Source organism: Fragaria vesca, linkage group LG3, assembly GCF_000184155.1.
Source record: "Fragaria vesca subsp. vesca linkage group LG3, FraVesHawaii_1.0, whole genome shotgun sequence".
NCBI classification, from domain to species: Eukaryota; Viridiplantae; Streptophyta; class Magnoliopsida; order Rosales; family Rosaceae; genus Fragaria; species Fragaria vesca.
The window spans coordinates 6737993-6751987 of NC_020493.1; the positions used below are offsets into that span (position 1 = coordinate 6737993).

Consider the following 13995-nt stretch of genomic DNA (forward strand, 5'->3'; position numbering starts at 1 on the left):
TAGATCATCTCTGCTAAATTTCAGCCAATTTGGTGATCGTTAAGGCCCTCAAACTTGCGTTTTTTTTGTTTATATACTTGAACCGGACAGAATTCAGTTCGTCAGATTTGTTTTTCGATTTTGAGGGCCTTAACGATCACCAAATTGGCTGAAATTGTGCAGAGATGATCTACACAAGATGATCCTAGATATGTTTAGAAGGAAGTTTGAGGAAATTTGATCGGGAAGTGGTGCAAAAATGGAAATCCGCACCAAAACTTTGGTGCGGACGTCCGCACCTGAGAAAATCTGTATATATATATATACCTATTATGGATTCAGTACAATATGGTGCACTACAGTGAATTTGAATCATTCATGTGTTCTAACGGTCAAAGCAAACGTCGTTAATGATAAAAAAATTATAACTGTGGTAAAAACCCAGTAATCATAATCTCACATGAAACCCTTTTCCTCTGACGTGAAACGTTCTTTTGACTCCGTCGCCATCGTCATCAAGGACTCCAAGGAGCTTAAGCTCAACAGATGAAACCCAATAACTGCAATAATCCCTAATCTCACATGAAACCCTTTTCTTCCGATATCTCTTTTCCTCCGACTCTGCCGCCATCGTCATCAAGGACTCCAAGAAGTTTGAGCTCAACCGACGAAGCAAAAGGTTGTGGTCGCCGTCATTATAAAACCTAACGAAGAGTCTCAAATCACGGGGTTATGGTTTCGGGCTGATGGGTCATCGATCGGGTTGAAGGGCTGGACCTTTCGTTTCTGATGTCAATGGAAGCAATTTGTGTTGGGTTAACGGGGATATCGAAAGCCGGTATGATGGTGGTGGTTGTGGTCGTGGTTAAGGTGTGTGATGGCGGTGAACTGGTCGTGGAGCTGAAGTTTTTGTTCTGAAAGGCTTAAACCCAGAAACTAAAGAGAAGGAGAATTGATCGGGAAAAAAATAAAAATAAAAATAATAATATTTCATTTGGGTTAATTTGATAAATTGAATCATCTTTATGTGGTTTTTACCACAGTAACTTGTGTTTTTTTGTTGTTGTTGTTAGTACTTAACTGTGTTAGTGTCATGAAAGGGATAAGATCAAATGAACGGCTGAGATTAAATTATAACACTTGGTTTACTTGAACCTTAGTGCATGGAATAATTTTTGACCTATTATGCCTTTTCATTTGTCACGGCTTACCAAAAAGAAAATCCGAGAATACCAACCCACTATATATTTTTTGAGACTAAGAGATTTTAATGATCATCTAAAGCTCTCTCTCTCTCTCTCTGAGTTGGCAACCAACCATAAAATCCCACCCTTGTCCGGCGGCGGTCTAAGGCTAGGTGGGTTTTTGATTACGCTAGCGTCGTATGACTTAGCTGCCGGATGAAGGATATGTCGGCAACCCATTGCTTGGAGGGGTAATTGGCCAGAAGTTCTTAATAGCTTTTGATCAGCGTGGTTTTTCAAATCGGGTTGGAGATATGGCGCCATAGAAACCGACTTGAGAAGTAAATCTGATTCCATCTTCCCAAATGACGATGACGGTGTAAAATCTTCATCTTTGTTTTTCAGGGGAGAAGTTTTTGGTTTGGAGGAGGTGTTGCCGGACCCTGTGTTCGTGGTGAAGATGAAGTTTTTTCTTCTCGTGGTGTGCTTGCAGCTGCGGAACTCGACATCAACTTTCTTCCATGTCTTGCCTGCAACTGTGAATGAAGGCTGGGCTAGGTCAACTGTTTTGGGCTTAGGTTTAATTCTTTTTTAGGCTTTAGACAACTATTTTATTTTCTAGCTTTCTATTAAAATAAGTTCATTTCATTAGAATCTTAAGCACTTTTGTGCCTTAACACTTTGTTGTGCCTCATTACGTCTTATGGCGTTGTGAGTCTATTTTTCTATTAGTCTTGTTTCTAATTTTTTAGTTAGGATTTTAGCCTATAATTTATTATTTATTAGATTGTAGGCTCACTTTGTTCTTAAGTGAGTTGAAATTTGTAACGAGGGTACTACCCATGGGTGAATTCAATGATCTTGGATCAAATCACGTTGTAACCTCTACTTAATTATGAATGACAAAATTGTCTTTACTTCAAAAAAAAAAAAATCATTGAAGTTGCCCAAGGTCTCCTTGATAGCATCTCGGAAAGATTGGCCGGTGGAGGCTCTTTTGATCTATCCGGTCTCCAACTTTCATCTTCCCTATATGAGACTCGTCGACTTTCTTTGATTGAGTTCTCAACCTTGTCTATCAAGAACTTTTGTTTGATTTCCGATAGTCATAGTGGGGGGTGGCTTGGATCTGGATCCGATGGGCGACGGTGGAGGCTAGTGGTACGTTGCCGTTTCTGTCCCCGGGGATGAGGGGCAGATCTTTGTGGTAATGGGTTTGGTTTCGTCCAGCGATGGTGGTCAAGTGTGATAGGAACATATGGAATATTGAATTGAAAGCATAAAAGTAAAGAAAACAAGGAAAAAGGCAGAAGATTCGTAAGGACTGCATCTTGTATTTCTTGGGTAAAAGTGAACAGTACATCATAGCCGTAGGCATAGGGATTACAAGCAATTGTCAAAACCACCCTCATATGTTTAACAAAATGTTAGCTGGGCTCCTTGATATGGGCTCGATCCAGATTCGATCTTCTCTCTTGGATTATGGCTGGGTTTCCGGCCTTGGCCACGGTGGGAGGCGGCGGTGCAATTGATTCCGGCAATAAAGATCGCTTGGGTGTTTGGATGATCTTATGGTTGTGGTGGCGGTTTGGAACGAGGGACCTAGGGTCGTGATCGACGGACGCAAGGGGGCGGCGACTCCTTCTCTTTGAGCATCAGTGGAGAACAATTTAGGCGGTGTTCGGTTTTGGTTGGACGTCGGCGAAGATCTAGTTGCTCTCATGGCTCGATGGCAGGGCTTCACCTTGGCCGGTGCTCCGATCCGGTCTTCTGACTTCGACCCGGATCCATTCTAGGTTGGAGTGTGGCGGCTCGGTCCTGTCGGCAATGCGGCTGTAGCCCTTGGTGTCGGTAGGGTAGATGGACGCTTGGGATGCCCACATTTGTTGGTCCCTAGAGTAGACTCACCTGGGCTGCACTAGGGGGCTTAGTAGCTCCTTGGGTATGGACCTTTACTAGGTTGTTGATGGGCCTGATAGGCCTAGATCTAGCCTTGTATTTATTTTATGTAATTTTCTGTTTTGTTGTAACTTTTTTTTTATTTATTATGTCAAAATGGATGGGGTTGCTGGCAACCCCTTTCCCTATTTTGGGTAACAGTTTCGCCAATTAGCCCCTACTTTCCTGTGCCTTTGGATTCTCATGGGAAGTGTTAGGGCTCTTCTAGATGGGCTTAATAGTTGAAAATAATGTTTGTATTAGGTAATGGTTCTTTTGTCAGCGTCACTAGGACGGATCAGTATGTGTACTTTACATATGATCAATACAAGAGTTGACATATTATTCAAAAAATAATAATTCACAGAAAATCGTATCCATATATTACTAATAATTTTCATTTTTTTACTTTTACTTGTTAATATTTTTATAAAAGGACAAAATACACATGACTAAATACAAAATTTGGATTAGAAGGAGAAAGTTTTTCCATTGGGAAGCTCCTTTTTCTTGGTGCTTCATCCTGAAACCTAGGTTTTGTTGAGCAGATAGCGACAAACACGGTTTCCTGATTGCGGATAGGCTTCTTGACTTAGATCTTTCCAGCTAGAGAGGCAAGCAAGAGGGTTGTTCTTGACTCCCTGACAAGTTGCTAAGTGCGCAAGAGACGAATCTGGAACTGGTGAGAGCGGCGACATAACTACGCTGGTGGACTTGAATGATTAACAACGATTTTGGATGTTGAGTGATAACCAACGGTATTGGTGTGAGGCGATTGAAATTGAGGTTGAGTTGCAAATCGGTTGCCGGAGGGGATTTGAGTTTTGAGAGGAGCGATTTCGTTTTGAGTTTTACGGTGAGCTGCTCAGTAGTTTTGATCAGCGCTGCTTACAGCAATGGCGGCAGGTAGGTGTGACCATGAGGTTCAGGGTTGTCACCGAACTGATTCGATGGTAGGTGACTCCTTCGGCAAACACGTCGCAGCTGGTTTGAATTGAAAGAGAGAGAGGAAGGATAGTTGGGCCAAGCATAGTTTTTTGAGCTGCTGCAGCAATGCGACATTGTAGGCTTGGCTTTCGGGCCTCTACTTTTCTTTTTTCTGCCTTTCATATGGGTTGGGCCTGAGTCGGACGTTTTGTGGGGGGGTTTTAATAAGGATATTATTTTTCATTTTGAGGGAAATGTACACCATTGGGTCTTTAAGCCTCAAATCAGATTGATTGAGCACCTTGGTTTGGTTGTATAGGTTATTTACTTTCTAGGTTAAATAAGTCCTCTTGTGTTGGACTGTTGGACATTAGTTTTTTTAGTAAGTTTTCTTTTTAGTTTCTTAAGATTAATTAAAGACATGAGGATGGCCAAGGTTTATAATGGAATTTTTTTCGAACCTCTCTAGTTTGACATAGTACGATCGTATGATGCAAATTATTCGTTTCATTTCTTCAAAAACAAAAACAAAAACAAAAAACAAAATTTGGAGCAATTCTAAGTCAACCACCATTTTGTAACCCACCTAAAGATATGCTCACCTTAAGTTAGCTTAATTACCGAATCAGAACGTTTCATTAAATGACGTGGTTGTGCCAATTTATTTTATTTTATTTATTTTAAAAAATATTATTAAATAACTCATACACACTACATATGTCAGTGATATTTGAACTCATGACCTCAAAGTTGTTAGTTATACATACCCAACCAGGTAACGGCTCACCGACCATGGTTGTGATTATGACATTTTAGCTGACACATAAAGTGGGCTCTAGTTGGGATGCAAAAAAGTGACTCACTTAGCATTATTTTATAATTTAAGTTGTACCAAAAAAGAAAACTATTTAAAGTTACTAAATGAGAAAAAAATTAGTGTAGATTGTACAACGGGGAGTGTGGGTTTCAATTCCTATTAAAAGCCTAGACCATTTATACATTTGTTTGAGTATCATGTAATTTGTATTGCGTATACATACCTTGATACGTAGCATATACACTCCTTAATCTCCGGCTCCAAGTATCTGGACAATCCTAACCTCTGCAACCGATCTACAACCCACATACGTTCGAACAAATCGATGGGATACGCATGAGGCGCTGAAAAGCAAAAAAAAAGAAAAAAGAAAAGAAACAAAAATATAAGAAAATAAAAGAGTGACATCGAACGTTGAGCTTGGGTGTTTTGTATGCATTCATTGCATTACACTAAATTGAGAAATCCATACCTCCTCTGTTGAACTTCAGGACAATTCTCGATAAATACGACATACAGTTTCGATCCTTCGTCTGCTTCAATGCGTAGGCAGTAGATGCCGGAGAAACAAAAACGACCCGTCTTCTGACTGGAGTTTCAAAAGCTTTTTCCAATCGAGACCTGCCATTCCCTCTAGGCTATGAAGTAGTGACGTGGCCACATTGTGCAGTGTGTCCCATGGTATCCTATCTCGACATGCGTGCATTATTTATTGTTTCATATATATGGTACATATTTATGGATAATGCTAATTAATTTATATTTCAAAAGTGAAATACTCATAGCGCACACGTGTCTTATGGTGGTACATCTGACCAATGGAAACACATGTAGAGGGTTTTATGGATATTGCATGTTATAAAAGCAGGGGTTTTGATTAACATAAAGTTTCTTACATTTCTACTGGTATGCCACATCGTCACGTGGTAGGGACATCTCTACTTAATAGTAATTTTCTTTATAAACAAATGGTATAAAATAAATAAACACTAAAAATTCATTTCCGCCTCAAACTTACTTTGAGAGTTTCAGATTTTTACGGGCACGAATCTCACGCAACACAGGTGTGTCATCATCAGGTACTTCAAGATTTAAGATTCGAGCTATTTCGAGGAGAGAAGGGAATGTAACTTCAAACCCTACAAGTATGTGCTCCATGTTCTCGTCTTCAATCTTGTGTAGGTTTTCCTTGAAAAATTTCATTCCTGAACTTAGAAGATTAATAATTAACTAAATATTAATTTTTCCCATTATGAATAAAAAAAAGAGTCCAAATAATACAGCATCTAGCTGCCTCACCTTTGAAGCATTTTTCGGCGTGGATATTCCATGACTTTAACGCAACGACACACGCGAGAGTGTTAATGAGTCGATCGTGAGCAGAGAAGAGGTCCTTGTAGCCCCAAGAGCCATCTTCAAGCTGGTTGTTGGCAATCCATTCGAGGCTGGAAGGGAACTGAGGTGAACCAGTTCCATTGACGCCTTCGACCAAAGCAACCCATGCGGTGTCGTAAGCTGATATGCTGATCTCTCCATCCTCCATAGAAGACATCATGGACTTGACCATCTCCACATGTTCCTTGATGATCTGGGTCGATTCATAGTCGTCCGGTAATTTTCAATTTTTATTAGATCAAGAACTGGGTGGCTTGGTTAAATATAAAGAAAATATGAGCATCTTGGTAAGAGATCGAAGTTTCTACATTTTGTTGTGTATCATGTCCCACAATCTTATGCAACAAGGGAACACAATCTGTAAAAAGAATTAAGCATGTAATTTGTTTCATAATGGTAAAAAGTTAAAAGAAGGTACTTTAAAATCTTTGGTTTAAAGGTATATAAAAGGAAAAGAATAGATCAAATACTTACCTCGCGGGTGAGGTTTAGAGAACGCACTGCATATTAAGGGTAAAACCCTTTCGTCTTCATTCCCTAAGAAACCTGTGGAAGAGTGGATAATGATAAATGAAGAATGAGCATACAAAAAATAAATTATGAAAAGAGATCGAGGTACGTAGGTAACTATGACATGCAGAGATCGAGGTACATATATACCTGCAAGTAAATGTTTAGGTTGATTGTGGGTGGAGAAAGAAGCTGAGGAGGATGACGAGGGTACTGAAGTTTGGAAAGAGAGAACGAGGCGGTGACTGATATGAGAAGACGTATGCATCCTGCTGCTGCGGTGCTCTGCTTCTGTTGAATCTTATACTAATGGCATCCCTAGCCACTTCCGGAGGAGCGCAAATGCATGCTCAATTAATACTAGTGTAAGTTAGGTTTTTGTCTGGTCGATCTCATGTCTGTTTTGATGTTGTTGTTGGCTTGTTGGCTTGTTGCATGTTTTTTGTTTTGTTTTTGTTTTTGTTTTTTTTTTAATACAAAAGATAGAATGACAATCCTCACGTTATAAGCCTATAACCATTAACGAAATCTCAGAATATAATAGGAGACATTATGCCTAAACCCCATACTGTAAGAACATCTTAAAATAATATTAGATATGTGTACAAAATTTATGCATTCTAACGAGTACCATTTAACAAAAAATGTATCATTAGTTACTTCAGTTGTTTTACAATTTTGACAACTTACAGAAAAAAAAAAAAAAATTCATCGTAGGTTACTGTCGTTGCATGTGTTTTTTTGTTGGGAAAAGAATAAGAACCGATTAATAAATAGATTCTTACATGAAACAGTGACATGAGCTATAGGTTGCCCTGCGGGGGCACGTGGTAGGGGAAATCCTATCTAACAAGGAGTTATGGGTTGTTGGATACTATTTGGATCCAAGTACTGTCACTCATGACTCATGCATGGTTTTGTTGTTTTCTCATGCCTCAAAGTTGGAGTCGTTCCTAAACCTACCAATATTTAACTATTCGCAAACTCTGCGTGGTTAACCAGTTAAACAATATTTGTGCACGTTGTTTCAATCAAGGTTACGTAGATGCTGTAAAATATGGCATGTTAAGGAGACAATCGTATCTTGATTGTTTCACTCAAACTGTGTCGTTTTATGTGTCGCGTTTTTTCAAGATCATTTTTTGTTGGTAGCTCCGATTATTAACTAGTAATTAAGGAGACAAGCGTATCTTGATCCAACTATTAAATATGGCGGAATCAAATCTGCTCACCATCCATTAGTTATGTGCATGTCATATGTTTGTATAATCTGTAAAATAATTTTTTTATTTAAAGAGATAAGATATAACGTGAGTGTAACGTGTTTAAAACGGTGCAGTTGTAATTTTTTTAATTTTTAAGGTCAACGGTTTAAGGAATTTTTTGTTTTTTGTTTTTAAACAAAAAACTGATGCGGTAACGTTTTTATCAATAAAACTGTCGAATACAAGTAAAACTTTCTTTCGGGTAATGTTAGGGTGTGTTAATATATGTGATGCATCAATTTTGTTCTCAAGTTGTAAAATGAGTCCTCAAAATAGTTATATTAGTCATTAAAGTTGTAATATAAGTCGTTAAAGTTGTAAAAAAAAAATAGTTACAACATTAGTCTTTGGTAATTGAGACCTCAAAGTTGTAACAACTTTTTTTAATCATTTTATCAATTACCACTTTAAGCATATATTTTACCACTTTAAAGACACATGATTACTAATGTTGTAACTAAGAAATTTCACAACTTTAAGGACTCATATTACAACTTTTTAATGTTGTAATATTACAACTTTTCAATATTACACATGATTACTAATATTCCAACTTTTTCATGTTGTAATATTACACATTATTACTAATATTACAACTTTTTAATGTTGTAACTAGGAAATTTCACAACTTTAAGGACTCATATTACAACTTTGAGGACTAATATTACTATTTTGAAGACTCAATTTACAAAGTTGATGCATCACATCATTTACATGCATTAACACGTTGTAGAATTTTCTCTTCCTTCAACCCTAAACAAAAATGAGAGGAGAAAAATTAAACTCTTTCTATTGAAGCATTTGATGTCATTGTAAGAATATAATTAACACACTAGCATAGGTGAAGGAGAAAATCGATGCTCCGTAGCACCGTTGGAGTATTAGCCCTTCCAAGGAGTTTATACTCTCAGTATGCGAGAAACTAAAACAGAAGAATTATTGTATTATAGTGTCTCTTCTTGCTCATATTTCTTGCCATCTTTATTCCCTCTGCAGTTTCTAAATTCTAACACGCACCCCATTTTCAAATACGCTCTCTCTTTATTACCACACAGAGAGAGAGACACACACACACTCTTTCAAAGCTCTTTCTTCAACAATGTCCTCCCCAACGGTGGACCTAGGATTTTAGAGTGGGATGGGCTAAAAAATATATTTTTAAATCAATGTATGTGACACTCAGATTTGTTGTTATTATGGTAAATGATTCATTTTAATTAGGTAATTTTTTTCATGTAGTTAATTGATATCCCTTAAAAAAACCACATTTAGTTCGATAACTAAAATTCTAAGACAAAATTACACCCTGCTCTTGAATAAAAGCAAAACCTTCAATTACTAAAAAAGAAACGACAAGTCAACAAGAGGAAAAAGAGAAACAGAGAGAAAAAAGTGAGAAAAAATAAAAACGTTAAGCTAATTTATTTTTAAAAAACATGCATGCGTTTTAAACGACTGTGCCTAATGCCTTTAAGCAAAATGAAAAATAAATTAAAAAAACATGTATAAAAAAAGGAAAATTTATATCTAACGAAAAAAAAAAATAACATGTGGACTAAACTTTAATAACATAAAGCCTAAATATATAAATTTGGGGTGTGCTAGTTTTAAATAATTAATATTTTGAACTAAAATTAAGCCACAAAGTAAGATTTCTTCAAAATCTGGGGTAGGCTGTAGCACATCATAGCATGTGTGTAGGTACGCCTTTGCATATAAATATGTACAATAGACAAATAGAAGTGAAATTCACACTCCCTAAATTGTAATCCACACTCCCATTTTATATTGGGAAAATGCCCCTTTACTACTAATTTATCATTCCTTTAGCCCATTTGAATGAATCTAATATTAGATAGCCCATTCCAATACATGGTACTTTTTTTTTTGCCCAAATCATCAAATCTTATGTGTCTGACCCACATATCTATTATTTTCAAGACCAAAATGCCCTCGTAGCTTAAATTATAACATATTCTCTGCAGATTTCAAATTTCTGTTTTGAAGAGAGAGAAAGCTACATAGCGAGAGAGAAAGAGAGGTCGATCGAGCGAGCGACAGCGCGATTGTCGTCGACGTTTTCCGAAGAATATCCGGCGAGATCGATCAGAATCGCTTAGTTGATGGAGCGAGATCGATCTTTAGTTTGCTCGTCGCTTCCTTCTCGGTTTGTTTCTCCTTTCTTCTTCTTTCGTTCTGTTTGTTTTGAATTTAGTTTATTTTCGTTTTTTCCCAGTTTTGATTATTGGGTGTCAGTAAGTGGTTATCCTTACATCAGTTGTAAGCTCTCCTTCCTCTATTATTGTCATCAAGTCCTCCTTTGTTATCTGAACTATTAAATAAGGATCTTGCCAATATACATAGTTGTTCAATCCAAAACAATTGAAATAAGAAATAAGAAATAAGAAATAAGATACTCAAATCTTTATAAAGAAGGGAAGAAGTAAAAACAACATATATACTTACTCTTTGTTTTCATCTTGATTTGTTTTGAACCAGCTCTCATAGTGCATTGTCACGTCCTTCTCTAGAGTTGTCCATGTCGGCTTTGTGCATTGGACTTTGTCAATAACTATGTTGTGATTTTTGGACATGTTCCTTCGGGCTAGTTGGTTCTTCTTGGGCTTAAGGTCTTCAGGTGTGCCATACTCCCATTCTTCTTGTTGCTTTTTTGTTGCATCCCTTTTGTTAACCTTCACATTTCTCTCTATTGAAAGGGGCTGAACAGCTTTCTTCTTTGCTCGTGCTTCTTCTTTCTCAACAACAGCAACAAAATCATCCATGGAAGAGTTAATTTCTTCTTCAGTCTGTTCAATGTATGTCACATCCCGACCCTTATATTTTTACCTTATTTACTAGCTTGATTATAATAAGAATTTTACCGTCTCTGTCATTGAGTTAATAGTTTAATTGGTCCCTAGAGGGGTTTCGGGGACGATTGTGTGCGGAGGATTATTTGTAGGAGAAAAATTCGACGACGGTAAAATTGGTAAATTTTAGCTAGTAAAAGGTAATTTTTATTCGGGTATTATTTTTTCGGGGTGTTTTATTTTTGGATTTGGGTTGTATAAGAGTGTGGACCGGGCCAAAGGGTGGCAAAAAGCCCAGCCCTCTCTTTTTTCTCTCTTCTTCTTCTCTTTTCTCTTCCCCGGTTTTTCCCTCTCCCGACTTCTCCCGTTTCCGGTTCTTCTCCAGCCCCAGCTGCCGCCGTTCGGCCAGCCGCCGGCCGCCGCTCCACCCCAGTTCGGACCCCCATCTCCTCCTCTCCCTCCCCGGCCTAGCCCCCGAGCCTCTAACCCGCTGGAAGAGGAGAAAACCCGCCGGAAACTCCGGGAAGCATTTCGCCGGAACTCCCTCCTCCGGCCACCAATCCGGGCAAGCTTGGTACGGTTTTGTAGCCCTCCAACCCAGCAGCCTTGCCCTAAAAGGACTCACCCTCTCTTGAGCTAGGTAAGGAGAAATGTGGAGTTGAAATTTCTAGGGCTTGTAGGTGTTTGTGTTCGATTGCCCTAGTTAGGCTTGGATTTTGGGTTTGTGCTGGTCAGGAAAGTTGTAGAGCTTGATGAGGAGATTATTCTGTCAAAATTTCATAGGTTTTGGAGGTCGCCAGAATTGGCCTCCGGCCGCCGCTGCCGGCGGAGCTGGCGCCGGCGCCGGTTGGGAGATTTTTATGTTTTTAAATGTGAAATATTAAGGGGAGTTCATTGAAGTGAGTTTTGGAATTTTTGGATGAGTTTTGGATAGGTTTATGATTTTCCGAAGTTTGGTATTTTTGGCGGTTAATTAATGTAGAATCCGACCGTAGTATTTAAGTCGTATTCTGTGGGAAGTTGTTGTTACGGCTGCCGGTATGTTCGGCGAAGTTTGAGCCGTATTGAGTTAAGAATGGCGAATTTGGGCAATGATGAGTGTGTGGGAGGCTCACATTTAATTTTGCCTATTTTGTTTAAATATTGGATTTTAGTTGGGAATTTAATTATATATTTGTGCCAGGGTTCGAGGAACCTCATTGGAGTGGCGATTTGGATTTCGTCGGGCTTATGCCTAGAGTTGTGAGTGGACCTTTATTTTAATTGAAAAGCATGCGATGAATTATCTGTTGATCATTTATTTCTTTTCCTGAGATTTATTTATTTCTCGGATATTTGGCAATTTTCCTCCTTTGGAGAGATCCCGAAAATGAGATTTTCGGTGGATATATTTATTGGATGTTTATGATGATAGTATGTATATATAAATGCTAGCTAGCCATACGTGCTAATCCGCCATAATGAGGTAAAATACCATTATGGTGTGACGTGAGTGTTAGACACAAGCGTAGTAGCCCTATATGAAAACTATTTTCTTATTTGGTTTATTTAGGTTTTCATATAGGGAGTCCACACGTATATACACTCGTGCTTTTTCCGCCATACTGAGGTACAATTCCATTATGGTGTGACGTGAGCGTTAGACGCAAGCGTAGTAGCCTTGTATGAATTTCTATTTTTCTAATTTGTTCTTAGAATTCATACAAGGAGTTTGACGAGTGTAAATACATACACTTATATATGTTTATATATAATTTAGCCTGAGAGGCTGTATTTTATTAAGTTTTGGAGACTAGCCAGTGTTGGTCGTGAAGTTGCCAGTTTTTGAGTTAAGCGCTTTTGAGCGATTGCATGCAGTATTATTTTATTTGGAAATTAAATTGGGGAAACATAAATATTTTTATTAATTTATTTTTGTCCACTCACTCTAACGTTGTTAAGTGTTTTCCCCTAGGCCTTTCATTTTAAAAATGCCCAGCTTGTAGGTTAGCTTAGTCGAGATCGGGTGTACATGGAGATGAGGCATAGTCATCCTATAGCTTCCGCTTGTTAATTTATTTTTGTTTCATTTCTTCCTGTTAGAATTGCTCTGAGCCTATAAATGGTTGGATGTGAGATTTGTTTAGATTAGTAAATTTTTGGGTGGTGTTGTGATTTGGGGAGCACGAAGGCTCCAGGAGTAGAGGATTATAAATGGATTCTTTTGAAGTGCATGCAGGTATTATTAGGAAGGGTTGTCCATTTTCAAGGGAGGTTATGCTGATTTTTCGGTAAATTTCCCTTGGAGGTGGTCCCCGCACGCCTTACTCCGGGTTTCAGGGTGAAATTCGGGGTGGGTCGTGTCAATGTAGACCCGCGGCTTCTTTTTATATGTCTTCAGACTTTCATTTTCCTTCTCCTTCACTATGTCCATGACCACTGTCTGAATTATTTCTTGACACATAGTCGAATCTTCTCGTTCTTCACCATATCTCATCACAATCGTTTGGATTGGTATTGCAGGTGTTGCTCCACAGGACTGCACATATGAAAACAAAAAAATGTAATTACTATGGGTTAGTTATTGAATTACTATGGGTCAGTTATTAGGTTCTTACATCTTCAGGTGTTGAAGTCTGACGAGCTCGAGAATGTGCATCAATTGTATTTGGTTCATTTTCCTCAAGGTGTTCTTTTGGTGCTGCTACTACCATTTGCATCTTCAAGGGAATATTTTTCTTCTTGGTCTTTTTGGCCTTCGCTTTTTTAAAGACTCTCGAAGCTCCTTGTTTTCCTTCTGTAGCCGCTCTATGTGGCTGTCAACAGCTTTCACCTTATTCAACAGTTGTGAATTCTTCTCAAGGAGCTCTTCATTTGCTTTTGTAACTTTTTCCAGCTTTTGCTTCAAGGTTTTCTCCAGTTGCTTCCCCTCCAAATCCCTCATTAGAGCTCTCAGATTCCCAGACATTAATATCATCTGTTCTTCTTCTTGCTGGCTTGATTGAGGCACCTGCAATCATAATAACAAATAGCATCAAATAACTGGTTACTGCCCCCTAGAACCTGGTTACTGACCCCTAGTAACTGGTTACTGACCTCTAGCAAACAGTTTCTAACACCTAGAACCTGGTTACTGACCCCTAATAACTGGTTACTGACCTCTAGCAAACAGTTTCTAACACCTAATAACT

At 38.3% G+C, this 13995-nt stretch overlaps 1 pseudogene across 1 annotated transcript in view; it reads right to left on the reverse strand.

The window, feature by feature from the left end:
• Positions 1 to 10798, reverse strand: part of LOC101300992 — a 16927-nt pseudogene extending 6129 nt beyond the window's left edge. Inside the window, exons 1-5 of the transcript XR_184365.1 lie at positions 10535 to 10798; positions 6145 to 6433; positions 5864 to 6050; positions 5318 to 5531; positions 5069 to 5189 (exon numbers count right to left, since the gene is read on the reverse strand). The product of XR_184365.1 is annotated as an ent-copalyl diphosphate synthase, chloroplastic-like (transcript). The remainder of the gene's footprint in view (positions 1 to 5068; positions 5190 to 5317; positions 5532 to 5863; positions 6051 to 6144; positions 6434 to 10534) is intronic.
• Positions 10799 to 13995: the final 3197 nt, after the last annotated feature.